The sequence below is a fragment of the Choloepus didactylus genome, chromosome 19 (assembly GCF_015220235.1).
Source record: "Choloepus didactylus isolate mChoDid1 chromosome 19, mChoDid1.pri, whole genome shotgun sequence".
Taxonomy (NCBI): Eukaryota; Metazoa; Chordata; class Mammalia; order Pilosa; family Megalonychidae; genus Choloepus; species Choloepus didactylus.
Genome location: NC_051325.1, coordinates 53,599,471 through 53,626,954, shown reverse-complemented (window position 1 = coordinate 53,626,954; position 27,484 = coordinate 53,599,471). Strand labels below are relative to the sequence as shown.

Below are 27,484 nucleotides of genomic sequence, written 5' to 3'. Positions count from 1 at the left end.
GTGGGGCCTGATGATCCTGGGGGCTGGGATGGCTCGGGGTCAGAGAGGATGTCCCCTGCCAGGCCCGGAGCAGCCTCAGCCTCAGTCCTGGGTGACCTGCCTTCGGTAGCCCGTGGGATCTCGCAGATGTCTGGCCATCCACCCAGCCCCTCGGATCCCAGTAGATCAGGAGTTCTCAGCCTCGGCACTGTTGACATTTTGGGCTGGATAGTTCGTGGTTGTGGGGGGTCTGTCCTCTGCACTGTAGAATGTTTAGCAGCATCCTTGGTTTCTTGCCACCAGATGCCAGTAGCACCCCCATCCCAAGTATGAGAAACAAAAATGTTTCCAGACATTGCCAACTGTCCCCTGGGTGGCAAAATCTCCCCCTGTGAAGACCCACTGCTGTAGACCCACAGGGGTTGGGTCGCATGTGTGACTGAAGCCAGCCCTGCTTCAGGCAGTAGTAGTCACAGTTTGTGCCTAGAGGACCTCACAAGTGGGCACCTACTAACTCCCTCTGAGGTGGCTTCTGACACCATCTCCACTTTACAGATGCAGAAGGCGAAGCCCAGAGAGGTTCAGTGAGTTGCCCAAGGCTCCACAGCCACTCTGCCGTCCCACAGGAAAATATACACTGTTTGTGTATTAGATCCATAGGAATATTCTTCACTTCCACAAAGAAATACCCTCTCTCCTAGTTTTCTCTTTATCTATTTTCATTTTCCCCTTTGGTGAAGAGCCTGGTACAAGAGATTTTTCATTTCCTTATAATTCTACTATGAGAAAACACCAGCACAAAGTATCATGACAAATCACAGCTGGTGCCCAGCCTCAATGTCAGGGATCATTGGGGAGTGGTGGGGACTGTGGTGTTCTGGAGGGAGCATTAGGGAGTGGTGGGGACTGTGGCGTTCAGCTCTTTCCATCCTTGCACAATGTTTTCCAGCACTTATACTGGCCCAGTGTTGGGAGATCTTTCAATTTTGCGAGTAAAGCCAGAAATCTAGATTTTTAATGTGAAATTTCCTAATTAAAAAACTATGGCAATTAATTAAAATTTAAAACATTGTGCAGATCAAACAAAACCTGTCTGAGGCCCAGTTTGGCCTAAGAACAGCCATTTTGTAACCTTTCTGAAGAGCAAATTAAATGTACAGAAAAAAACACTTTCAACCTCTTAGTGGTCCCTCCCTTTCATCTTTCAACCATTGATTTAATTCCTTCATGTATTCAGCCATGCATTCATCCACCCATCCATCCACCCACTCATCCGTCCATCCGTCTGTCAGTCCATCCACCCACCCACCCCATTTGTTAGCTCATTTACTCAGCCGTCCTTGTTAGGCCCTCAATGGGTGCCTGACTGTAGACCAGGCACTGGGGACATAGTGAAGACTGTGACCCATTTTCTGTCCTTAAGAAACTCGCCATCTAGATTAGTGGGAACGTGAAGGCCAATCATAGCCACGGGTGGAACCAAATAGTGTTAAACTCTGACTGTTATTTACCAACTAGGTGACCTTGGGCTAAGTATTAAACCTTTTGACCCTTAGTTTCCTCCCCTGTGAAATGGGGCTGAAAGTAGGAACTTACCTCCCGCTGGCAGACAGATTATCAGGAAGGCCGGGTTAGGCAACATCTGCAAATGTGGGGCATGTGGGGCTGTTTCTTACAGACCCACACTGTGATCATGGCATGCAGCAGGGAAGTGGGGTGCTTGGCGTGAGGCAGGGCTGCTAGCTCGTTCGGGGGTCTGGGGCGGTTTTGTGGGGGTGGCGGCGTCCAGCATGTCCCACCATGCCCGACTTGGGAGAGGCGCTGCTTTGTCATTATTCGGCACAACTTCCCCCCAGCGGGGTGGACACCACCCGCCAGCCCGGAACGCACTGATTTTCCCACCCTTGCTTCTCCTTCTGAAGGGCAGCTCTGACCACCCCACCCCACCCCACTGCCTGCCCCAGTTCGTGGGAAAACTATATGGAACAGAAAGGGCATGTGGGCTCCCTCTTCTCCAGATTTGTTATTTTTTCCCCATTTACATTGAAACCATGCTTATTAAAGAAGATTAAGAAAAAAAAAACATCAAAAGAGAGAAGACAAAAATATTCCTTATCCCATCCTTCCAATTCCAATACAACCACACTAAACACTCTGCTGCTTCTTTTCCGTGAGCCAGGGTATTGGGGTGTGTGTGTGTGTGTGTGTGTGTGTGTGTGTGTGTGTGTGTGTGTGTGTGTGTGTGTTTGCATAGTTATAAATCATACTGCTCAGCTATTTAGTGTTGTTTTTTCAAAAACTTTTCCATTATATCCCAAGCAAGCCACCACTCCCCCAATCTTTTTCATGAACATTGTTTTAAAAAATTTTATTGTGGCAATATATATACAACATGAAATTTCCCGTTTTAACCACATTCATGTGTCCAATTCAGTAGTTATAGCCACATTTACAATATTGAGCTACCCAGTGTAGTTACTTTATATTATTTGTTTTTTTTTTCTTATTCCTTTGTTTGGATATGGTTCATTAATTTTCTTGGGGTATGCTAGGAACATGTTGGAAGCAAAGTAGTTATTTTAGGTTATTTGTTCTTCTTAATCCTTTGTTTTGTTTGAAATATTGTGTGTTTTTTGTTGTTGTTTGTTTGTTTTAATTTTTCAATAAAGTTAAAAAAATATATTGAGCTACCATCAGCCGTCACCAGAACTTTTTCATCACCCCAGACAGAAACTCTGAACCTATCCTTCCATCCTTCACTTCCCCCACCACATCCCAGCCTGTAATCTGCTTTCTAGCTCATATTTGCTTATTCTAGGTATTTCATATCAGTGAGATCATACAATATTTGTCCTTTTGTGTTTGGCTTATTTCACTCAACATGATGTCTTCAAGGTCCATCCATGTTTTTATGGCTGAATAATATTCCGCCATATGTGAGTACCACATTTTGTTTATCCATCCATCTGTGGATGGACACTTGGGTTACTTCTACCTTTTGGCTGTTGTGAATAATGCTGCTAGGGTCATTGGTGTGCAAATATCTGTTTGAGTCCCACTTTCAATTCTTTTGGGTGTGTACCTAGAAGTGGAATTGCAGGGTCACGTGGTGGTTCTGTGTTTAACTTTTTAAGAAACCTCCACAGCTGCTGCACCGTTTTACATTCATACCAGCAATGAATGAGTGTTCCTATTTCTCCATGGCCTTGCCAACATTTGTTATTTTGTTTTTGTTTATTTAATAATAGCCATCCTGGTGGGTATGAGGCAGTATCTCATTGTGGTTTTGCTTAGCATTTCTCTAATGGCTAATGATGCTGAACATCTTTTCATGTGCTTATTGGCCATTCGTATTTCTTCTTTGGAGAAATGTCTATTTAAGTCCTTTGCCCCTTTTAAAATGGGCTTGTTTGTCTTTTTGTTGTTGTCGTAACAGTTTTTATATATATTCTGGATAGTAAACTCTTATCAGATGTATGATTTCCAAATATTTTCTCTCATTCTGTAAGTTGTCTTTCCACTTTCTTGATAACGTCCTTTGATCCACAATCATTTTAAATTTTGGTGAAGTCCAATTTATTTTTTCTTTTGTCTCTCATGCTTTTGTTGTATCTAAGAATCCATTGCCTAATACAGGGTCCTAAAGATTTCCTCCTGTGTTTTCTTCTAATGGTTTGATGATTTTAGCTCTTACATTTAGGTTGCTGATACATTTTGAGTTGATTTTTGTATATGGTGTGAGGTAAGGGTCCACCTTCATTCTTTTGAATTTATACATCCACTTTTCCCAGCACCGTTTGTTGAAAAGAATGTTCTTTCCCTGTTGAGTGGATTTGGCATTTTTGTCAAAAAAACAATTGCATCGTGAACATTTTTGAAGGGCTACATTCATTTATCCAGCAAATATTAATTGAGCACCTGCTGTGGTCTGGGGGAGATGGACAGGGTGTAATGATACAGCTGACCTTCACGGAGCACACCCTCTGGGCCAGACACTTCTTCACAGCCACTCTAGGAGGCAGGTACCATCATTAGTCCCACTTCCCAGATGAGCAAACTGAGGCCCAGGGTTGCACAGCCAAGAAGCGGGGCCTGCATTTGAATCCAGGTGGGACAGCTCCACAGCCTGGGCTCTGGCCACTCTGGGCCACTCTGAGTCACCCACAAACAAGTGATCCCAACTCAGAATGATCAGAGCTGGGACTGGGAATGCTCAGGGGCCTGTGACAGCCTAGAGGAGGCCCCAAGCCCATTCAGGGGCATCAGGGCGGGCTTCCTGGAGGAGGAGGTACCATGGGGGTCTTGCAGGCAGCGGGAACAGGGATATGAAGACCCCGAGGTAGGAGCTGATGCTGAGGATTGACATGCTGACGATGCTCACTCAGGTTGGAGAGGCAGGCAGGCACTCGTGGGCTTGGAAGTCCTGGGGAGCCCCAAGGGGCTTTAAGCTGGCGAGTGGCATCATCCATGCCCTGCTCTGGGCCCCACAGCCCGTCCACCTGCCTTGAAGCACCCAGCACACAGAGCACTTTTTGCCTGTTTATCGCCTCTCTGCTCTGGAGGTGGAAATCCAGACTGATGTCTTTGCTTGTTGCTGGGGCCCTCACATGGGGTCTGGTGGGTGAAATCCATGCAGGGATGAGTGGCCGTCAGAGGTGGCCATCAGAGGTGGTAATTGGTCAAGATGGTGCCAGTGTTGGCTGCCCCAGCCGTGGAGACAGCCCCTATCGTGGCCTTTTCGGGGCTGCTCAGGCTGCAAGGCCTCTTCTGGAACATGCTCTGGGACTCTAGGTTTGCCAGGACTTTGCTCTAACTTGCCCACAGTGTCTTGTTTGGTTTAGGAGAGGCCCTGGTAAATAAAGTTCATGGGGCCGTGAGCCCTTGCCGAGCCCTCCCGACATCCTTCTCGAAGGTCACGAGGAAGTGGTGGGAGCCGGCCTGCAGGCTGCCGCCTTCCCACCTCACCCTCAACGCGGACGCCCCCTCCTCGCGGCCCCACTTGCCCTCTCTCTCGCATGGCACAGCTGGCTGGGAGGTGGGGAGACTTCGGGGGCCGCACCCCCCTCTTCCCTTGGTGGAGGGCCTCCAAGGCAACTGTTTACCCCAGTCCCCTCAGCCAAGCCCGCTATCTTATCAGCTCAAACACTTCAGAGTTCAGGCCAAGAAGCCAAAGTCAATCTTGAAAAAAAGTCTTTAAAAGACCAATACGAAACCCCAGGAAGGGTGGGGTGGGGTGAGGGAGGTGGAGATGAGGTGGGGAAAGGGTGAGGTCTTAGGTTCTCCAACAGAATAAAGAGGACTTCAGTGATTTTCCTGGGCCCGCAGGTATATGTGCAAGGGTTTTCAAGCAGCACTGCTTGTCGGAACAAAAACTGGAGCCATCCTAAATGTCCATCAGCAGAGGAGTGGAAAAATAAATAAAAGTGCTACCAGTCTTAAAAAAGATTGAAACTGATCAGTATGTAGTGGGGAAAAAAGCAAAGATATAAAACAGTGTGTATAATCAGGTCCTTTTTTGTGCTGACAGAAAATGTGATGCTATGTGTCCCTACCTGCCTGTTTATGCATTGGAAGTTCTGGAAGCGTTTACCAGCTCCCTGGGAGTATCAGCTGCCTCTGGGGCAGCAGGCAGAGGAAGACTGATTTCTCATCATACGCTGTTTGCACAGTTTGAACTATTTAGAGCCACGTTAATGTAATATGACAGAAACCAATTAATCAATTAAAAATATTGGTGATTTCACAAAGGAAAGTCTAAAGTTGTATGTAATGGTGCCTAAGAGTCTCCCCGAGTACCTCTTTGTTGCTCAGACGTGGACCTCTCTCTCTCTAACTGAACCATCTCGACAGGTGAACTCGCTGCCCTCCCCCCTACGTGGGTTCCAACTCCCAGGGGTGTAAATCTCCCTGGCAACGCAGAGTATGACTCCCGGGGATGAATGTGGACCCGGCATCGTGGGACTGAGAGTATCTTCTTGACCAAAAGGGGGATGAAAAATGAGATGAAATAGTCTCAGTGGCTGAGAGATTCCAAATGGAGTCGAGAGGTCACTCTGGTGGACATTCTTATGCACTCTATAGATAACACCTCTTAGGCTTTAATGTATTGGAATAGCTAGAAGTAAATACCTGAAACTACCAAACTCCAACCCAGCAGTCTGGACTCCTGAAGACAATAATATAATAATGTAGATTTCAAGGGGTGACAGTGTGATTGTGAAGACCTTGTGGATCACACCCCCTTTTTTATCTAGTGTATGGATGAGTGGAGGAATGGGGATAAAAACTAAAGGACAAATGGGGTGGGATGGGGGGATGATTTGGGTGTTTTTTTTCATTTTTATTTTTTATTCTTGTTCTGGTTCTTTCTGATGTAAGGAAAATGTTCAGAGATAGACTGTGGTGATGAACGCATAACTATGTTATCATACTGTGGACAGTGGATTGTATATCATGGATGATTGTGTGGTGTGTGAATGCATTTCAATAAAACTGAATTTAATTAAAAAAAATATTGGTGATTTCATTGCAAGCAAATGGCTAATGATGCAAAAGGTGAGAGGGGAAATGACTGCAAAATGTCTAGTGACTTTAGGCACAGATCACATTACTGAAGATCTAGCTCAAGGGGAAGCTTGGGTCTGTCTAGTCTTCTCAGAAGAGTTAACCACATTCAAAGTGGGCTTCAGCGTTCCCTTGCGTTTTGTAAGCCTCACTGCTTACACTTTCAAAAACATCATCTCATTGAACCCCCATGAGTCTAGAAAGTAGAATCAAATTGTTAAATAGGTTACTTGATTAATTAATTCAACAAGTATTTATTGTTTTAGACAATGAATGAGATGGACAAAATCCCCGATCTCATGGAATCTATGGGTCTAGAAGGAGTACCAACAAATCACAAGAAAATGACTACAGCAGCACAACAAACACATATGAAATAAACCACATAGGGCAATTTCAGATAGTGAGAAGAGTTGGGAAGAAAACGACAGCAGGCAATGTGACTGGTGATGGCTGGGTGGGCAGTGATCAGGGAGGGCTTCTCGGAGGAGGTGACATTTGACCTGAGACATGAATGAGGAGAAGAAAGTCAGGAAGACATAGCTCTGGGAAGTAGGAACGGCCAGTGCAGAGGCCCTGAGACTGCACCACGCTTTGCTTGTGGGAAGAGAAGCATGAGGCCCATGTGGCTGAAGCTTAGCGAGGGAGCCAGGAGAAGCCCAGGAGATTCATTTGGAGAGGTTGGTAGAGAGTCCAGATGAAGAAACCGAAGTTCTGAGAGGTTAAGTAAGTTGCCCAAGGTCACGTATTTAACAGTGGATGAGCCAGGATGTAGACCCAGGTTTTCCAATTCCATATTCTGTCCTCTAAACATTCATACATGTCCATGTGTGGCATACACACATCAATGTGTATTTTCTTGCAACCTATATTCTGGAATCATTGGGTGTGTTGTTTTTTTTTTAATTTTAATTGCACAGAAATGTGCATATATCACATGTGAAGAGCCCAGTAAATTCTCATTGGTGAAAACAGCACATTCCAGTATTCCCAAAGCTCCCTCACGCCCTCTCCCAATCTCCCTCCTACCCCAAAGGATAACCACTATCCTGACTTTTAACCCCATAGATTAATTTTGCCTGGTTTTGAACCTAATATAAACGGAGTCACACAGTGTGTGCTCTTCCCTGTCTGGCATCTTGCACTCAACGTCACGACTGTGGGATCCGCTGCGTTTTGGTAGGTGTTGATTTGCTCCAGACCAAGATAGCACAGAACACGGGAAAGCTTCCCGCCCACGAGGAAGGCCAGGAGAGAGGGGCTTGCGTGGGAAGCAGTTCAAAATATGCTGTTTAGTGAAAAAGGTACGAAACAGTACATGTAAAGCAATCCCATTCTTGTTGGGGAAACAGTTCTCCTTATGTGGAGTCCGAATGATCCTGGAAAATATGTCCGATTTTCTCCCAACCATGGTGCGCTATGAACTCTTAGCAAATCGAAACTGCCACGGGATGGCAGGGACATGTGGAACAAAAAGTAGGATCTGCCAGCTGGATTCACCTTTTGGGTACCCTAGGACCCGCCTGCACTGTTAAATTGTCTCTCTCTCCCTCACTCTTTTTGGCCCAAGGTGCCTGGTAAAACTGAGTACATTAGATGCCTGTAAGATGTGGTACTACCATAAGGTCAACTTTTTCACAGGGGTTCTCTCTGCAGGGTGGTGGTGGTGGGGAGAACAGGTGGGCTTTATTTTTCCTTATCTGTCTATTCTAACTTTTCTACAAGGAATGAGACTTACTTGGATATTAAATAAAAATGGCAGTAGCACAACAAACCAACAAACAAAAGGAAGACAGTCTTATCAATGGCTTAGTTGCTTCCAGAAGGCAGGTCCAGAAGTGACATGTCAGCCAATGCACGGGAAACAGAGCAACTCCCCTCAACTCAGTGCAAGCTGTGGAGCCATGCCCAGGTGTCCTCCAAGCTTTATGGTGGGTAAAAGGGTGGCCCTGAGGCCAGAGGGGCCCTGAGGACAGACGGAGGGTCTGAATTCTGGCCCTGCTCAGGCCGGCGGGATCCGTTGCAAGAGCTCATGCAATAGTAACAACAACAAGGGCTGGCGTTTACTAAGTGCTTTCCGGGTGCTTCCACTGGGGGAAGGGGGAAGGATGCTGAGCCAGCCCCCACCCCAGCGCCACAACCCAGAGCTCAGGATGGCCCAAGGAACACAGCAGGCACTGGGCACGTGGGAACTCAAACAGGAGACGGGCTGGCTGAGTGTCTGAGCCGCAGCCTGGAAGGCCAGAGCAGGGTCCCGCAGCCCCAAGGAACAGCATTTCCAGAGGTGCACAGGGCTCCGGCACGGGTGAGAGGTTCCCCGAGCCACAGCAAAGGGTGCTACAGGGGACAGATGGCCAAGGAACTTGCCGTCTGGGTTGTGCCTGGGATTCTTGATGCCCTTCCGTTTTCATACTGAGAATCGTGAAAAAACCGGCTTGTCCCACCGTGAGGCAGACGCACTTCTCTCTTCCTCTTGGCCTCTGTGGGGGCAACTTTCCTCCAGCAATTCTCTCATTTACTTTCTTAAGGTGCCTTGTGAGAGTAGTAACACCTAACGCTCACAGACAGCTTCTAAGAGCCCTTGCCCACGGCTTCTTGGGTCCTCAGGACAAACCTCAGAGGGGTGTATAGTTGGACCCATTTTATAGAAGAGGATGTTGCGGGGAGGAGAAGCCATTTGCACAGGGTCGTGCAGTAGTGAGCGATAGAGCTCCCTCTTCCCCCCTCCCTCCCTTCTTTCCTTTCTTTCTTTCTGTAAATCTAAGGGAGGCCTACACTTGTGCCAGGCCTGGTTCTAGCTCAGGATACAGCATCAACAAGCTGCCTCTGATGCAGATATATATACACGTTTGTGTGGAAGGGAGCTCTAGAGACAGGTCAAGCAGGGTGAGGGCGGAGCGTGTTGGCCTGTGGGCCACGGGCAGGTGGTCAGACCTCGGGGAGTCGGGGAGGAGCCGTGGGTATATCTGGGGGCTGGTAGTTCCAGGCAGAGGGAAAAGCAAGTGCAAAGGCCTAGAGGGCCTAGAAGCTGGATGGCACAAGGACAGTGTGGCTGGAGCAGAGTGAATGGAGGGTCCGGGGGAGATGAGGTCAGAGAGAGAATGGGGGGTGAGGGGCTGGGCCGTGCAGGGCCTGGAAGGCCACTGAGAGGGCTGAGCTTTTGCTCAAGTAGGGGATGCCATGCAGCGCTCTGACAGGGTCTCACTGGGGATCCTGTGGCAGCGAGTGGGGAGCGGATTGCAGGCAGTGAGGCTGGGAGCAGGGAAGGGATATCAGCTCAGAGCTGCTGACCCTGGAGCCTGCTCTCATCTCTGTGGTGACCTCTGAGCCCCACCAGGGCTGGTAAAGGGGTGGCCCCATTTCACAGGTGGGGGAGTCTGAGATGTGGATCGAGGTGGGGCTGGCACCAGAGGCCCTGGACTGAACAATGGATTTGGGATGCCAACCTAGGATTCAGGAGTGTCCCTGGTGATGGGGACTATTTGTTTCTGGAATTTGAAGTAGCATTCATTGGAAGGTACAGACATGGTAAAACAATAAAACCACTGAGACTCAGATAAAGTGGGGGAAGGTGCTGGTTAGGCGGCTTCTTTCACAGAATTTCTCTCAAGCAACAACAGGTGCCAGGCAGGAAGCACAAGGAAGTGTGTCCAGAACCCAACCTCTGCTTCCTGCCTCCATGGCCACCATCTGGTCCAGCCTCTGGACTATTGCAGTAGCCTCCTCCCTGGTCCCCTTCCGTCCTTGTCCCCCCACTCCTGCCCACACAGACACACAGACACATACACACACACACACACACACTACGTCCATTCTCCACAGGCAGCCAGAGGGATCCTATGAAAACCTAAGTCAATCCATGTCCCTCCTCTGCTCAGAACCCTCCATGGCTCTCACCTTACTCAAAGTAAAAAACAGAGATGCTCTGAGGCCCTACAAGAGTTATTCCCCTGGGACCCCTTGGACCATGTCTCCCCCACTCCCCTCCTCACCTTCTCCTCTCTGGCCACCCTGGCCTCCTCACTGTTCCTTGCACACCAGGAGCCCTCCTGCCTCAGGGCCTTGGTGCTCACTCTTCTATCTGCCTGTTGTGTCCTTCCTGCAGATACCTCAAGCCTCGCTTTCTCTGCTGCTTCAGGTGTTTGCTCAGATGTCACCTCCTCAGTGAGGCCTTCCCTGACCACACCACCTAGCTCTCCCTCTCTGTTCTCACTGCTTCGTTTTTCTCCTTAACACTTATCACCATCTGGCATTTTATGTACTTCTTCTCCTTTTTGTTTATTGTCTGTCTGCCTAACTGGAGCACAAGTTTCATGAGTGAGGAGTGTTTGTCTGTCTTGTTCACAGCTATAACCCAGGCACATATACAGTGCTCGATAAATATTGGTTGAGTGAGTGAAGTGTAAATGAGAAAAGAAGAAGAGAGTGAAGCAGTCCTGAGGGAGGTCAACAGGGAGTAGAGTGGACTGCGGCAAACCGGCAGGTGCGCGCCCCATCTGAAGAGAGCAGACGCCACTTGACTCAGCCTGAAGTTTCCAAGTGGGACCAGGGACCCAGGGTGACCAGAGCCCCCCTATTTCAAAGAATGCCAGAAATCTCAATATTTATGTGAAATGCCCTGATTTTGAAATCATCACTGAACAAAAAAATCCAGATCTGCTGCTTACTTAGGTGGAAGGCTGTTGTTTGTGACCTCTTACCTGGGCCAAAGGCTTCCCAATGGGTTGTGTAGAAGCCTAAATTTCTCGGAAAACTGACTGGATTTCCAAGAGGGAGTGTTTCACATGTGCAGGCGGCCTTTAAGGGTTTCTGTGAAACAAACGGCATTTTCATATTTAAGTTCTTGAGATGATTTTACTTGGTCGTGAGTTCCTTTCTCCCCTCACAGCCCTCAGTTCCACCCCCGGATTACTGCTGGGCCTGGGCATCTTTCCTCCACTCTGGAGCAAAGATCAAAAGTAAATATTGGCAGAACATTGGTTTTACTGTGTCCCAGATAATGGAAGAATGAAATAGAAATAGTGAGATTTTATTGCCCCTCCCACAACTTCCACCCCAACCCCACTCCCTCAATATTTACTTATTAATTTTACTTCCTACAAATTCTTGGTGTTAATTTTACTGCCACCAGGGCTGCCGTGGAGGGTGTGCCCTGCCCAGCCCCAGGGGCACCGTTCTGTGGCTGGGCCTATGAGCAGCACCCCCCTGCAGTGCTGTGGTTGCCCTAGGTGTGTTTATTCAGAGAGTCCCCTTTTATCAACTGTGGTATAGGAAGCAGAGTTGCTTTTGCAAATTTTATCTGCTTTGTAAAAGTAACCCAAGCCCACAGGGAAAAATTCAAACAGTGTAAAAGAGTCTCTGTGAAAAATATGTCTCCATTTTATCCCCGTCTGACATTTCCCAGTTCCCTTCTCAGAAGCACTCATTGTTGCCAGTTTCTTGTGGGTCCTTTTAGAGCTATAAACAAATCTCTCTCTCTCCACGCACACACACAAAAACACACACACATGTATATACACATATATAGACACGTATATATGTGTGCTACATATATGTGTGTATGTATCTACGATGTTTCTCTATATGTTATGTTTCTCTATCATTTCCCATTTGCACCACCGACGGTTTATACCATGGGTTGACAAACTACAGCCCTCAGGCCAAATCTGGCTTGCTGCCTGCTTTTGTATGGCCTGTGAGTTAAGAATGGTTTTTATGTATTTAAATGGCTGGAAAAAAGTCAAAAGAATAATATCTTGCAACACATAAAAATTACATGAAATTCAAATTTCAGTGTCCATAAATAAAGTTTTATTGGAACACAGACACCCCTGTTTGTTTGCATATGTCTATGGCTGCTATTGTGCTGTAACGGCAGAATCGAGGGGCTGTAATAGAGACTGTATGGCCTGCAAGCCTGAAGTATTTACCATCTCGCCCTTTACTGAAAAGGACTGGCAACCCCTGGTTTATACTATACATATTGTTCTGCACTTTGTTGTTGTTTTTTTCACATAATGATAGATTCTGGAGATCTTTTGGTATCAGTACATACTATTCAGCCTAATTCCTTTTAACAAAGGCTCTAGCCTATCTCATTGCCTCCCTGGGCCATAATTTATTTAACTAGTTCATATGGGTGGACCTCCAAATTCTTTTTAACTTAAAAGACTGCATGTCTTAGGAAAGTTTGAAAATTCCCCACAAGCACAAGAAATCTCAAGTGGTCACTTTGTTTATTATTTATATCTGGTTCTTTCAGAAATAGGATTTGGGGCAGCTTACAACAGGAGGGGCAAGCCCAATAAAACCATAAAACCACTAAGACAGAGGTGAAATACCAGGAAGGAATCTGAGTCAAGATGCCTGCCCTTCCCGCCTAAGAAAGCCTGGATTATATTTGAGCTCAAGGCTGTATTTGAATCATATTTGTAGATGATGCAAAATCTTTGTGGGTGTTTATTTTCCTCAAGAGGGAGATTGGAGGCAGAATGCCTCTGAGAAATTGGAAAAAATGCCAAGCAGGATAACATAGAACAATGTTTTCTACCCTCACGATTGCCAAACCTTGAAGCAAATTAACTATTATTTACTTAATCTTTTTCTTTAACTCATATTTTAAAAAAACAACAAAACCTTAAGTACAGTTGTTTTATCCTGAGAAATAATATCCACGAATTTATGGGTCTGATGAGTTAGCTATATATGTATTTTTTCAAAGGCATTTAAATAATAAATATTAAAATAAAAAAAATAAAGTCATCTGTGTAACATCTACAATAATCTTGCAAACCAACAGTGGTGCCCGTGCTAAACATTTAGAAAATGCTGGGGCATCAGACGCTGGGGGCTTTCCTTACCAACTGTCATCCCTCCCTCCCTTCCTGCTGTAGCCGGCCATGTGCCCAGCCCTGGAGAATGAACCACATTTGCTCTAAGCCAGCCATGGCCGTCCTGTTCTGCTGGATCTGTGATTGGTCTAGGAGAGGTCACGTGACCCAGTTCTGGCCAAAGGAAAACTGCTGGAGGCTTCTGGGAAAGAGTTTACTCTCCGATAAGGAAGAAGCACATGAAGAGACCCATTTGCCTCTTTCCTTCCCTTCCTGCTTTGGACACTCTCATGTGAAGAGGTGTTGAATGAGCTGTGGCAGCCATCTTGTGACATGTGATGACCAGCCTGAGGACGAGTTGCTGATTTGCTGATAAAAGCAGAGTAGCAGGGAACACAGAGCCTGCATCCTTTATGGCAATCTTGAGATACCAAATATATCCTGGGATCTCCAATCTCCAGATGTCTTTTAAACAAACAATACTTGCTGTTATAGTTTAAACTGCAATAATGGAGTCAATGAAACCATCTTAATGGATCCAACTGGCTTTGTGCTTTGGAGCCAGACTTCAGGGTCAAACACACTCATGGTCATAGTCCAGCTCCACCAATTACTGCTGGCTCTGTTATCCTAGGCAAGTAAATTAACTTTCCTAAGCCTTGGTTTTCCTGTTCATAAAATGGAAATACTACTTCTTATTTCAGAGGGTGATTTTTGAGTAAAATTTTTAAATGCATATAAAGCCCTTAATATAGAGTAAGTGCTAACTGCCATTGTTGTTGTTGTTGTTACTATTATTTTGTCTTTAATATTAATATAATCCTCTAAAAATAGGAGGAATGGCAACATGGACAGAGACAGGAAGTTGACAGTGCCCAAATAAAGGTCACCAGCTGGGCACAAGATGAGCAGAAAAAGATCTGAGTGTCAGAGCTGACCACAAGCTGCAGATGAGTCATTGCCTCGGTGAACAGGCTCAGTGCAAGCCTAGGAGCTGGATTATGAGTGTGACAGGCAGACTCCTGGCTGTGAACCTTCTGCCCCAGGATGCATTTCCAGGATCATCATCTCTACATTTGGTCATTTCATCCATTTAAAGGATGTGGAAAAGCTGTCCTGGGTCCCAAGGCATGGAGACAGTGCCTTAGGGCTGTTTTAGGTGAGAGAATGGAAGGATTTAGGGTCAAGCTTCTCATTTTTCCAAGAAATTTAAGAAGCAGCTGTTGGCCATGTCTACAGCAGCCTGAACCAAAGGAAATGGACCAGGAGGTGTGGCTTGAGCAGAATGAGCACTGGATGGTGAGTCAGTAAGCTCGTGACTCCACTGTGTGACCCCAGGGAAGTTTCCTTGCCATTCCAGACCTCACTGTCTCTGTCTGTGCAGTGGGGGCAATGAGGGTAAACAAGATCAGTGGCTTTAAAACTTTGTTCCAGGGATTCCTATAATTCTAAGGAGGTGACTGACAAAAATAAGTGCATTTGGCTACAAGTAACTGAAAATCCAGCCGACTTTGGCTCAAACAAGTAAGGGTTTGTTTTCCCCACGTAATAAAAAGCTCAGAGGGAGGTCATTGTTGGTCTTGATTCAGTGGTTCCAGAAAATCAGGGCTCTTGCTGACGTCTCTGGAATTCTCTTGGCCTCTCTTACATGGTGGCAGGATGGAGGCTTTGGAGTTCTCAAAGTTGGAATGAGGAAGAAGGGAAGCACCAGCCACATCTATCCCCTTTATCCCAAAGTAAAAGCTTTCTCAGAATCCCCAGCAGAGCTCTCTTCCCATCACGTGTCTGCCCAGCTGAAAGGTAGGCTGGGAAAGTGAGGATCCGGACACCATCATGAGAGATGAGAAGGAGAAGGGAGTGGGTGACCACAGGATCTCAGGGCAGCACACCCCTAAACCCAGCCCCCAAGCTCTCGGGCAGCCAGAGCTGCTCTCGTTCCTCTGTGGCCCACCCAACCACCACAGAAGTCGTGAGAGCGAGACCTGAATTCGAATCCTGACTCTGACACTGGATCTCTGTGAGACTGTGGGAGAGTCACTTCACATCCCTGAGCCTCTTCTTCTCACCCGTATGGAAAATACCATCGAACTCCTAACCACGGCTCTGTGGACATGCAACCTGTGCAGCCACCCCCTGCCCTGTGCTCAGAAGGGCCTCGCCCTTGGTTTAATGCTCTGCTGTGGCTGTCTTGAAATTCTTAACAATTTCTGAACAGGGGCCCTGTATTTTCCTTTTGCACTGGGCCCTGCTAATTCTGTAGCCTCCCACATGGTTTATGAAGCCCTGCATGAACTGCTTCCTAGCTCTTTCTCTGACCTCATTTCCTGATGTTGTTATTTTTATTATTACTATTATGCTTTTAGTATTCACATAATCCTCTAAAAATATGGGATAGTTACCATGGAGAATATTACTTGTCATGCTGAGATAGAGTTTGGGGCACAAAATGTTTATTAGGGATCAGCCCCTGTGAAAGGAAGAGGGAGGAAGCAGGATTGGGCAGAGGGAGACGGTGAACCATGATGCAGGCCCAGCAAAGCCTCAGCCAACCCAATGGAGAATTCTAGAACAAAACTATTGCCTGTCCAGCCCTTTATGCCTCTGCCTCGCTTGGCCATCGGATGGGTGCTGTCCTGGAAGGGCACAACCTGGGACAAGGTGGCTCTCTGCAGCTGAGGCAGCCCCCAAAGGAACTGTCTGCTGGAGGCTGTCTGATGACCACACTTTCCCAGCTGGGTAGCAAGGCCTGGGGCGGGGGGGTGGGGGGCAGGCACATCTCCATGCCCCCACATTGTTTTGGTCTTTCAGTATCGATTACTATCTTTTGGTAACACATTTGGGGGGCAAAACTTTAGAATTTGAGCAATGGGAAAGGGAGGGAGTGCAGCAGAGGGCTGAGAAGCTCGGGCTTTGGCGTTGGTGCTTTGTCACCTGTGGCCCCAAGCAGGTCACGTCACCTCTCTGAGCCTCAGTTTTGTTTTATGGAAAATAAAGGTAATAGTATTTGCTTCATGGGACTGCCCTGAGGATAAACAGCCGAGAAGAGGCTTGGCACACGACTTGATGCCATGTAAGCAGTCAATAAGTGGTGACTGTTATTAGAATATAAAACTCTGAATGAATAATGAATATTTGTGGAATGAAAACGGAAGCCTGCTTCTTCCTGGAAGCCAGTTCTGGTTCTCCCTCTTCTCTGCTTCCAAGGCAATTTACATGGATCTCTCATGTTCTCCTTTTGCCAGAGCTCCTCGATTTCCAGTCTAGAAATATCCATTTGTATAATCAAGATCTTCTGGCTGAATGTAACAGAAACAACCCAACTCAAATTGGCTTAAGACAAAAAGTGTGTGTGTGTGGGTGTGTGTGTGTCTTGGTTAATGTAAATGAAACATCTTGAGATGGGTTCAGCTTCAGGAATGGATGGATCCAGAAGCTCACCTGCTATTAGGAATCATGCTCTCCCTAACTCTCAGCTCTGTTTTCTTCTATGTTACTTAGGGTCCTCCATCATGTGGTAGCAAAGATGGCCCCAGCATCCCCAGTCTTCCATCCTGCCAGATTAGCAAAACCAAATTGATAGAGACTGCCTTTTCTAGGTAGTCCCAGCAGAAGTCGGGGATCCCGAGGGGATGGAATATGCTGATTGGCCAGCCCCAATCCTGTACTCTTGTTGGGGAGGCAGCCCACCTGCTCTGGAACCACCTGAAGCGATGGGGGGAGGGGTGGTTCCCCAAACAGAAACCAGGGTGCTGTTACCAAAAGATGGGAGACAGACAGTGGTCAGGTGCAAAACAACTGGGATTCTTAAGGGCAGGAACCAGCCCCTCAACCACCCTGCTTTCTCTACCTCCAAGCCCTCTTTTGGACATTCTTGGTACTCAATAAATGTTTGTTGAATGAATGAGTGAATGTACAAGTAGATTTACTTGGTGCTCAATAAGTGCTAAACGGATGAAAGATTGTCAAGTAAGCTATTGAAATTTAAAAGAAATTTAAAAGAAGCCCCTCTGATTTATCAGGAAGGGGACTGATCTGAGGAATCATTTCTTAGAGGAAGGCAGGCAGCTGCTGCTTTCTCAGGCCCTGCCTGAGATTTTATTCTAATCTCACAGGTCATGGCCTTGATTCGCCTGCCCCCGGGGCAGAGCACGGCAGAACCCCTGCCCACCACAAGTCCGGGCAGCCATCGGGTGAATCAAGAGTGGCTCACTCTGCTCCGTGCAGAATACAAAGGAGGCTCCGGGACAGGAGGTGGTGAGCAAGTTCTGATAAAAGCAGGTGTCATCCTGCCTCTCTCCTCATTGGCTGCCTCTAGCAGGTCATACTTTCACCCAGTTCTCCTTCTCATCAAAGACTTCCAAGGAACCCTCTTTGTGCCCCAGTCACAGGGCAGATGTCCTCAGGCCCTGGCAGGGTGTTGACTGGGGGCCTGGGGGAGTCAGGCACACATGTCCCAACTAAGGAGACTCTGGGCCTTGGCTGCAGCCCATTGTGGCCCCCTGAAAAAGTCAGGGGGTAGGGGGAGTGTAGCCAGACCTTCTGATTGTTAATTGCTTTTTCTTGTAGTATCTGTGGCTTCAGCTGGTCTGGCCGCTCTGAATGGTCTATGCCCAGGCCACTCTGGTTGTTAACTATTTTGAATATTTTTCCTGGAAATATCCTTTTTTTAAAAATGCTGGTGATAAATTCTAATTTTATGAAAACATCATGTAGGCCAAATCAAGCAGGCTGAGGATTGCATTTGGCCCCTGGGCCACTGGTTTGGGATGTGAGACATGGAGATTAGGAACCACGAGGTTGGAGTCTAGAAGACCTCTTCTGGACCTGCCACTTCCTAACTGTGTGACCTTGGGCTAGTCCCTTTGCCTCTCTGAGCCCATCTGTCAAGCAAAGGCTTTGAGCATGTGATTATGGAGGGAGGGGCTCACCCAGTGCCAGTCGCTGAGGCTTGATGATCCAGCACATCCAAAAGCCCACTCAGATAGCAGCCTGCAACAAACGAAAATATAAGTAGAGTTCTTAAAAGAAAATGCAAGCATCAAAAATCCCTGGAAACATACAGGTCTTTGGAGTAGGGAGAAGTGGGAGACTGGCAGATTGAGATTTGTTGCCTGCCCGAGCAAAGGGAGAACCAATTTCTCTACAAATCAGAAATCCTCCATCAGGACAGCTGCCTGGAGGAGGGCCTGCGTCGATCAGGGTTAGGAGTCAGGCTCTGGAGCCCAGCTGCCTGGGGTCCAGTCCTGGGCCTGCCATGTGCTAGCTGTGTGACCCTGGATGAGTAGCTTAACCTCTCTGTGCCTCAGAGCTTCAGGGGCGCTATTCTTATGATGGTCCATGTGAGTGGCAGCCTCTGGAGCAGGGCAGTACCCATCCATCCCCGACAGCCCTAGGGTCCTCATCTGGAAAATAGGACAATATTTGTGAGGTGAGAGGTATTAACACAGGCAACTTGCATGCAACTTGCCTGCCAGAAGTGCTATCGCCTCTGCCCTGTGCCCTGGGCTCTACCGCATTCTCACAGGAATCCTCACTGCTGCTCCACAAAGAAGCAGTAGCACTCTCACCCCATTTTAAGGAAGAGTAAACTGAGGCTAAGAGAGGGTCAGTAACTTACCCAGGGTCACCCAGCAAGTAAATGGGAGGTAACAACAACAAAAGCAATAAGCGTAACAAAATCGGAACCGCTAACACCGACTTAGCACTAACTGCCAGGTGCTGGGCCGCTGCTTTAGGCTGGAGTCTGGCTCCAGTGTCCCTGCCCTGCTCCTCCGCACCCTCGCCCCATGGGCGTGTTTCCCATGACCCTAAACTCTAGTTCGGACCTGAGAGACGGTCAGCTCCAAACAGGCCCACGGGAACCTAGTCCTCAGGGTTCGGGGTCGGTTCCCAGCAGGGCGCCTGGCCCTGAGACCAGCACCTCACCTTCCTCCCCTTTCATCCTTGAACTTCAAAGCACTGTACACTCACACGCTAATTAGAGAGGACACCTTTCCGCACCCCAGACAGGTAGGGATTGTTAATTAACTTCTCCGCAGGGCATGCCTCCCCACTCCCCCGCCGAACACTGCCAGTTCTAGGACAGCGACTCCCAGGCTGTGGCCCAGGCAGCCTTGACCGTCACCTCTGCAGGGGCCCCCCTGGACCCGTGATCCAAAGTAGGCCCACTTCTAGCTCTAACGCACCGCCCTGTTCCTGTGCAGCACTTGTCACGGTTTTTAAAATATTATGTATTTCTTCACACATTGACTTAAAATACTAGCAGCAGCTCCATGTATGAGCACCCACTGTGCACCAGTCCTGCACTGGTATTCACTTCCTGGGGCACAGAGGGGTTGGATAACTTCTTCAAGGTCACACAGCTAGTGAGGAAGCTACATGATCATTATGCTTTGTTTGTTCCTTTGTGTCTGTGTTAGTGTCTGCACCCCCCCATCCCCCACCCCAAGAACACCTGCTCCAGGAGGCAGGGGCTACGGCTGTCTTGTCCCCTCCCATGTCCCCAGTGCCTAGGACAGTGCCGGCACATAGTAGGTGCTCTGAACCCTGGGGGTTGGATGAATCCAGGACCCTGTGCTCAGCCTGTGGGAGACAGAGGCTTTGTGTGAACACAGCCTCCTCCTGTGCCCCCAGGAGGAGGAAAACCACAGGCTGGCGCTTTCCGAATTCCTTCTGCTGTTCACACCTCCACACCTTTGCCCAGGCCGTTCCCTCCCGCTTGCTCTCTGAGCCCCACCATCCATTTCTGGGGTCTGTAGGCTATGGCCTGGGAGCCAAATCTGGCCCACCACCTTTTTTTGTAAGTTAAGTTTTATTGGAACACAGCCATGCCTGTTTGTATTACCTGTGGCTGCACTGGCTTTACAGCAGCCATGTTGAGTTTCTGTGACAGGGACTGTGTGGCCTGGAAGGCCTAAATACTTACTACAGTCCTTTACAGAAAACTTTTGAAGACCCTTGGTTTCTCTGACTCCAGCTGATCTACATCTAGCCGACTCCTCCTCATCGTTTAAGAATGAATTGGAACCTCACCTCCTCCAGGAAGCATTCCGTGATCCCCCAGCCTGGGTTAGGGGCCCTGCCGTGTGCTTCCATAGCCCTGGGCTTCCCTCTAATACAGTGTTTCTTAGCCTTTTTTTTTACCTCCTCCCTTCCCAAGGAGAATTTTTAGACATTTTATTTCCTAATCACTCTCCCCTCTGAAATTTTAATACTAGAGAGAGATTACGTATCTGTTTACTTACTGCGGCCCTTCGGATGGCCCTAAACCATTATGATAGCTAAGATATTTTTTGCCCCAGTTGAGAATGCGTGCGAACTCACACCAATCACTCTGAATTCAGTCGGCTGGTATGTTTCAAGCACCTACTGTGTGCCAGGCCCTGTTCCAGGCCCCAAGAACACATAGCAGTCCCTGTGTCTCATCTTCTTTCTGTGGGTCTGATTCCTCACCAGACCTGGGGCAACTTGGAAGCAGGGACACATCTGATTAACCTTTGAATAAGAATTGTTGCCCAGAGCCTGTTGAAAGAGTTTAACAACTTATTAATGTGAGTAGTCAAGGAAACATAAAAGTACTAGAGGATGGGTTAATTGGGGAAAATAAAATTGCACTGGATCAGAGACAGGAATTGCTGAACTGATGGTTGATTTTTGGAGATTCTCAGTGTGCCCACTGCCAGTTGGTCAGTCAGTCAACAAACATTTATTCCTCGCGTAATCTGGACCATTAGGCTCTATGATGTAGATGCCACAAACTACAGGTCCAAACTATGGATGTGTATTTTGAATGTTCTTCACAGTGTTAAAAAAACAAAAATAAGACACAAAATTAAATTTGTTGCCAAACTTTAGAAATTGGGAGATTTCATTTTAAAAAATCCAAATTTCTGGCTTCTTAGGAACAACCTGGCAGCCCTGGGCCTGCATTCCTTGTTGGCAAGAGTCAGAAGGAATACGCAGCAGCTGCCCCTTTAGACAGGACATGTGCCTGCCAGTTTGCCCCAGTCCCCACCCCTCCCTGCTGCCTCCTTGACCCTGAGACCGAGAGTCTGTTGCTGTTGGGCATTGTGGTGTTTTCCTACACTTAGCCCTGTTGCGTTCCTTCTTATACTCACTTGTGTTTCCTGCCAGGCTGCTAAAGGCTTTTGAGTTTTTGGCCCTCAAGATGTCGTGGCAGGAAGGTCACAGAAGGAGATCCTAGGGGTGTTTCTGTGGCGGTGGACTCTCAGATCCAGCCCCCACCCTTCCCCTACTCTGCCCTGTATCACAGGGAACTACATATCCCCACTCACCTTGCCCTCTGGCTTCCTCCTGGGTCTGGCCAATGGGAGGGAAGGTCAGGGGGTACGGATTGGGGGGAGTGGAAGCCAGGGTCTCCCTCCCCCAACCCCTGTGCCTTGGACCTTAGCTGAGCTCCTCTGGCTCCAGCTCCCGCCTGGCAAACCCTCCCTGCCTCTGGCCCTCACCGACCAGCCCTGGCTTCCGGCCCTCAGTAACGCCCCACCTCCCCCATCCCTCCAGCCCCAGGGGGAGTAGGCAGCTTTCTGCTGCTGGATTGCCTCTCCCTCTTCTGTTTGGCTTCTGGGCTCCTCCATCACCCATGTGACCAATTCCCTGCGTTAAAGCCCCTCTGTTGAAGGACCTAGAGTATGTGCTGGAGGCAGAAAGGGCTTCGGGCTCAATGTCCTCTGTTCACTGCTGGATTGCCAAGTTCTCCAGGGAAGGGGCAGTGTCATGGATCTCTATGAACCTGGCCATGCCTGACACTCAAGGACTCAGAAGGAGGTTCTGCTGGGACAGGAAGAAAAGGCCCTTCCAGAGTTGCTGGTGACAGACACTTTGACAAGCTGAGGTATAGTGCAGGATCAGTTCTGCTCTTGGCCACACAGCGAGGGAAGACTTGATCATCTAGCCAGAGCCTTTCTCTGACTGCTGGAGGGAATAAGACGTGAGCCCCAAACTGGGAGGCCACAAGCTAAAACCTGGCACCTTCCTAGAGCTTGATATAGAACCCATTAGGTGACTGGTCCTGACTTTGGCTCTTGCCAGACTGGAGGGAGCTGAGGTGGGGGGATTTATATGGGAGCATCCACATATTTATCCATATCGACACCATAGCTCTGTTGCATTCCTTCTTGCACTCAGGAAATTGCAGCCCTATGCTAATGGTGATCATGTAAGTGGAGGATGATTAATAAAGTAATTAAAAATGAAAAGGTACTGTACCAAATGTCCTCTTCACCAGCTTTTGCTGGACAATTCAAGGAATTCTCCACTTGTGCATGTGTGTGTGCGTGTGTGTGTGGGCTTATGTGTGTTTCTACACAGCATCTAGCTGGGATATTTTGGAAAATGAGTGTCTGTTGTGTGATTTGACATGAGGCAGGGAAGTGCCTTGGCAACTCAATCTTTGGGAATAAAAATCGGTCCACCCTTTGGTTGGTGTCTATCCTCCCCACCAGATGGGGAGCTCCAGGGGAGGTAGCAAACTGCCTGCTTAGCTCCCCACAGTCTGGCACATAGTAGGAGCTCAAAGTATTCAGAAAAGCCTTGGGTTACAGTCGGTTTGCTCCCCTGCATAGTTCTCTGGGACCGCCCCCCCCCAAGGCATTTGTACATGTCCCCTTTGCCTGGGCAGCCCCTCCTGGCTTTGAGGCCCCGATAATACGCCATCACCCCACACATCTCAGTTCAAATGTCATCTCCTAGGGGAAGCTTCCCTGATCTTCCAAACAAGATTCAGTCCCTCTGTTAAGTGTCCTGAGACCATTCCCTCGTTCATTCATCGTTTCTTTCTGTCCCTTTAGCATTCAACCACGTGTCTCTCCAACAAACATCCATGGAGCACCTGCTCTGGCCCAGGTTTTGTTCCAGGCACTCTTGACACAGTCCCTGTCCTTGTGGAGCTCCGTTTGTGTTTACTGTTTACCATTCAATAAACAAGTAACAGGTAAGGTGACTTCAGACCGTTGTGTGCCACGAAATCAACAGAGTAGGTGATGTGGTGAGCCAGTGGTGCGTGGTGTGGGGTCTCAGATGGCCAGAGATGACCTCCCTGAGGAAGGGACATTTGAACAGGATTTGAATGAGAAGAGGGAGCCAGCCAGAGATCTGGGAGAGGGAATAGCAAATGCGAAGGGCCCGAGGCAGGAACAGCCCCGGGGCCACAGTGGCTGGAACTGAGCACGTGGGTGCGGGGGAGAGCAACAGGAGGTGAGCTCAGAGGGGAAAGGTGGCGACAGCTCAGGCAGGTCTCGAGGTCAGGATGAGCCCTCTGGATTTTTCACCTGGTGCAGAGGGCAGCCATCCAGGGGTCTTAACAACACGGTCCCGTGTTTCTTCACCCTTTGTAATTCTATATTTGTGTGACTATTGAGTGATGTCTGTGATTCCACCTGATTGTGGGTTCCCCGAGCGGACAGGCCCATCAGTTCTGATGCCCAAGTATCTGCGTGTCTGGGCATAATACATGTCGGTCTCAGGCGTGTGCCCCCAGAAGCAGACGCCGAGATGAGGGTTTGAGGGGTTTATTTGGAGGTGATCTCAGGAAACACTGGTTAGGGAGTGGGTAAATGACACAGGGAAGGGAAGGCAGCCAACACAGGTGTGTTTTGGGACACCCCGTGGGTGATTGGAGCTCACGTCACTAGGGTACTTGTGGAGCAAGTGTAGAACCTCCTTCCTAGTTGTTCTCCCCAAGACACAAGAAAACTGGACTTTTACTCAGCTCTCGTCGGAGTGGCTGCTCCAGGTAGAAACTCTTGGGCACTTCTGGCTTGTCCTGAATAGGCTGAGTGGCTCTGGTGGCCAGGGACAGTCCCCACGCCGAAAGATGCCAGTGCTGGCTGTTGGAAGCTGTTGGGCCGGCGAGCAGGAATGGGGAGTGCGGAGGGGACTGGGCTGGCATGGCCAGTGTTTGCTGCAGGGTGCTGTCTATACTTAAGTAAAGGGGCGATTCCTTACTGATAGAACAGCTGAGATAGAGAAATGCCTCTGAACATGTTAGCATGAGCATCACTTCCTCTTGAATTTTCAGTGCTCCCAGAGTTCCTTGGGGGATTAATTTTTGCCCCAGTCTCTTGGTTTCTGTGTGACCATCATGGAAGGTTCTGGAAGCCTGCCTTGCCAGCTCTGGGGCTTACCAACTCCTAGGAATTTGGTGAGGAGAGAGAGAAGCAGTTTTCTCAACAGTCCACAATCGTTTATCAGCATTCAGCCCTCTCTCAGACAGGCAGCCTGGTGGTGTGAGCCCTGCATTCCAGGAGCAAAACCCCACCCTCCTGCCCCCCCCCCCCCCCCCCGGCCTGGGAAAACTGGACCGCACTGGGATGGCACCATGCCCTCCACCCACCACCCGGAAATTGGCCTGGCTGGCAACGGGGCGGGTGGGGAGGAAGGCAGAGCTGTTTGGACATGCTGCTCCCCATCCCCCACCCCTGGCCTCGGGAGAAGCGGGAGATGGCCTGGGTGCACTGCAGAAGCGTGATGCGTTCACAGCTTCCCTTGCTGAAAATCCCCTGGTCCCACGAGTGGGCCTGTGTGGACAGAAGGGTGAGCTATAGAAAGACGCAGTTGGGCAGAGAGATGCCTTTCAGTGGAGGAAATCAAAGAAATCGGCCTGATCCCTGGAGCCCACAAGGCTTGCCGTTTCCCCCGAGCGCCGGCTAAGTGGTGGGCATCATCCCGTTAGAACTGGGTTCCTCGACCGCAGCGCGGTTCACATTTGGGGCTGGATGATTCTCTGTTGTGGGGGGTGTCCTGTGCATGGTAGGATGTTTTGCAGCATCCCAGCTTCCAGCCGCCAGATGCCAACAGCACCCACCCTCCAAGATGTGACAACCAAAAATGTTTCCCGATGTTGATGGATGTCCTTGGCGTGGGGGGGTGGGGGGGTGACAAAATCGCCCCTGCTGGAGAACCAGTGTCTCAGACCCACCAGCAGGCTCAAGGAAACACCCTGGGGTGGGTTGGAACCAATCAGCATTGGGCATTGGGACCTCTGACCCCCAACCCTAAACCCACTGCTTCTCTTCATTCTTTCCCCAAATTGACAGATCTGGTCCTGCTACTCCCCAGCTGGAGCAACTGGGCAGGAACTTCACCTCCCCAAGTGTCATCAGTTTTCTCATCTGAAAAATGGGACATCAAATTCCTCTTGTATAGGGCCATTTGGAGAAGCAAATAGTGAAGATTATAATAATAATGTTGATAATTACAATAAGATAGCTCACAATTTCAGAGCGCTCACTTTGTTTCCAGGCCCATGTTAAATGATTTACATGTCTCAACACATTGAGTCTTCACAGCAGACTTATTAGGGAAGGCTGACAATGGCAGCTCCATATTGTTGGTGCCTCGGCTGCCAACTTGAGGCTCTGCCTTCCTCCAAGTTGCCTTGATGGCTCCATGTCCACATTCCAGCCACTAGGAAAAGAAAAAGGGAGGGAATATTCCCTCCCTTCAAAGTACAACCTGGAAGTTGTCCACGCAGTTTAGGATCACATCCCATTGGCCAGCATGTTGTCACGTGACCACATGTAACTGCAGGGGAGGCTGGGAAATGTAGTCTCTATTCTAGGTAGCCCAGAGCTCACCTGTGGGTTCATTACCATGGAAGAGGGCAAGGTACTGAGGGACAACGAAAGCATTTTATGGAGGGGGAAACTAAGGCCCAGAGTGGTTAAACAGCTCCTCCAAGTTCACACAGAGAGCAAGGAAATAAAACAAGAGTTTATATATGAAGTGCCTGGCACCCCATAGATGCTCAAAGCCTTCTCCCAGACCCTCGTAGCATGTTGAATTGTGTCCCCCAGAAAGACCTGTCCAGGAGACCTCAGCCCTGGTGCCTGGAAACGTGACCTTATTTGGAAATAGTGTCTTTGCAGATGTAATTAAGTAAAGGATCTTGAGATAAGATCATCTTGGATTTCGGGTGGGCCTGGAGTCCTTATAGGAGAAAGGAGAGGGTGATTGGAGACACAAGGATGCAGAGAAGAAGGGCACGAGAGGACAGAGATTGGAGTGACACGTCTGCAAGTCAAGGGCCGCCAAGGATTGCTGCCTGCCACCAGACGTGAGGAGAGCGGCATGGAAGGAACCCTTCAGAGCCTCCAGGAGGAAACAACTTGGCCAACACCTTGATTTCCGTCTTCTGGCCTTCAGAACTGCGAGGGAACACATCCCTGTTGTCTTAAGCCCCCCAGTTCGTGGTAATTTGTTATGGCAGACATAAGAATATGAGACAAACTTCTTCCATACGTCCTCTTAGTGTCATCCACTGCAGTTGATCGGTTTTGAGGGTCCTCTTTAGAGAAGGATGCTGGAGTTTTCCTGGACCTCCAAGGCTGGTGAGTTTTCTCAGCCCCTGAAACCCATATCCGTCAGGCCATCTAGGTGAGATCCCAAAATAACCCAAAGTCTTCCCAGATAACTTCTCAAGCAAAGATCCAATAGCCCCATTCCCTCCATGCCCAGGTGGGAGACAGGTTGGGGCAAGATCCCAGCCAGAAAGACCCCCTAAACTGAAAGGAAAATGAAGTCCAGAGAGGGGAAGGGATTTCCCCAAGGCCACACAGCAGAGCCAGGACTAGGACCCCACGTGAGGAGCCTGCATCCCTCCGGAGGGCCTTTTCCCATTGGTTTGCCTCTCTGTCTCACGTCAGCCGTTCTCCTCAAACATCCCACGTTCCTTGATGTCCATGCCTGAGGGAGTCTCTAGAAGCTCTGTGGGTGGGGCTGGGGCCCTTTGTGGGGGACCCCAAATGTATACTTAGGTCTTTTTGTACTTCCCAAGACAGGAAAGCCTTCACCTCCCGGCCCAGGCACCTGCTCCCAGGGACCGGGTCGGGGAAGGGGCTGTGGTCTCAGTGGGTTTACAGCTGACATTCTGGTTTTCTGCGTGGAGCTCCCATCCCCTAGGCCAGAGCTGCCCTGGTTCAGCCTCTCCGCCTGGTAATCTTTGCTGTTCTATGGGGCTGGGGCTGGAGGGAGTGGCCCCACTGCTGACAGGGTGGGGCAGGGGCCTGGGGGGATTTCAGCACATCCCAGGGATTTCAGCCGAGTCTGCAGAGGTCCCTGCCCTCCCTGGTTCTTAGGTGCCATGGGCCTGC

At 48.9% G+C, this 27,484-nt stretch overlaps 1 long non-coding RNA gene across 1 annotated transcript in view; it reads left to right on the top strand.

Annotated features, from left to right (window-relative positions):
* The window catches only part of LOC119516165, a 54,699-nt gene extending 27,858 nt beyond the window's left edge, over nucleotides 1–26,841 (top strand). Inside the window, exons 2-3 of the long non-coding RNA XR_005213214.1 lie at nucleotides 23,183–23,325; nucleotides 25,430–26,841. This is a non-coding gene — a long non-coding RNA (uncharacterized LOC119516165). The remainder of the gene's footprint in view (nucleotides 1–23,182; nucleotides 23,326–25,429) is intronic.
* The last annotated feature ends 643 nt before the right edge of the window (nucleotides 26,842–27,484 follow it).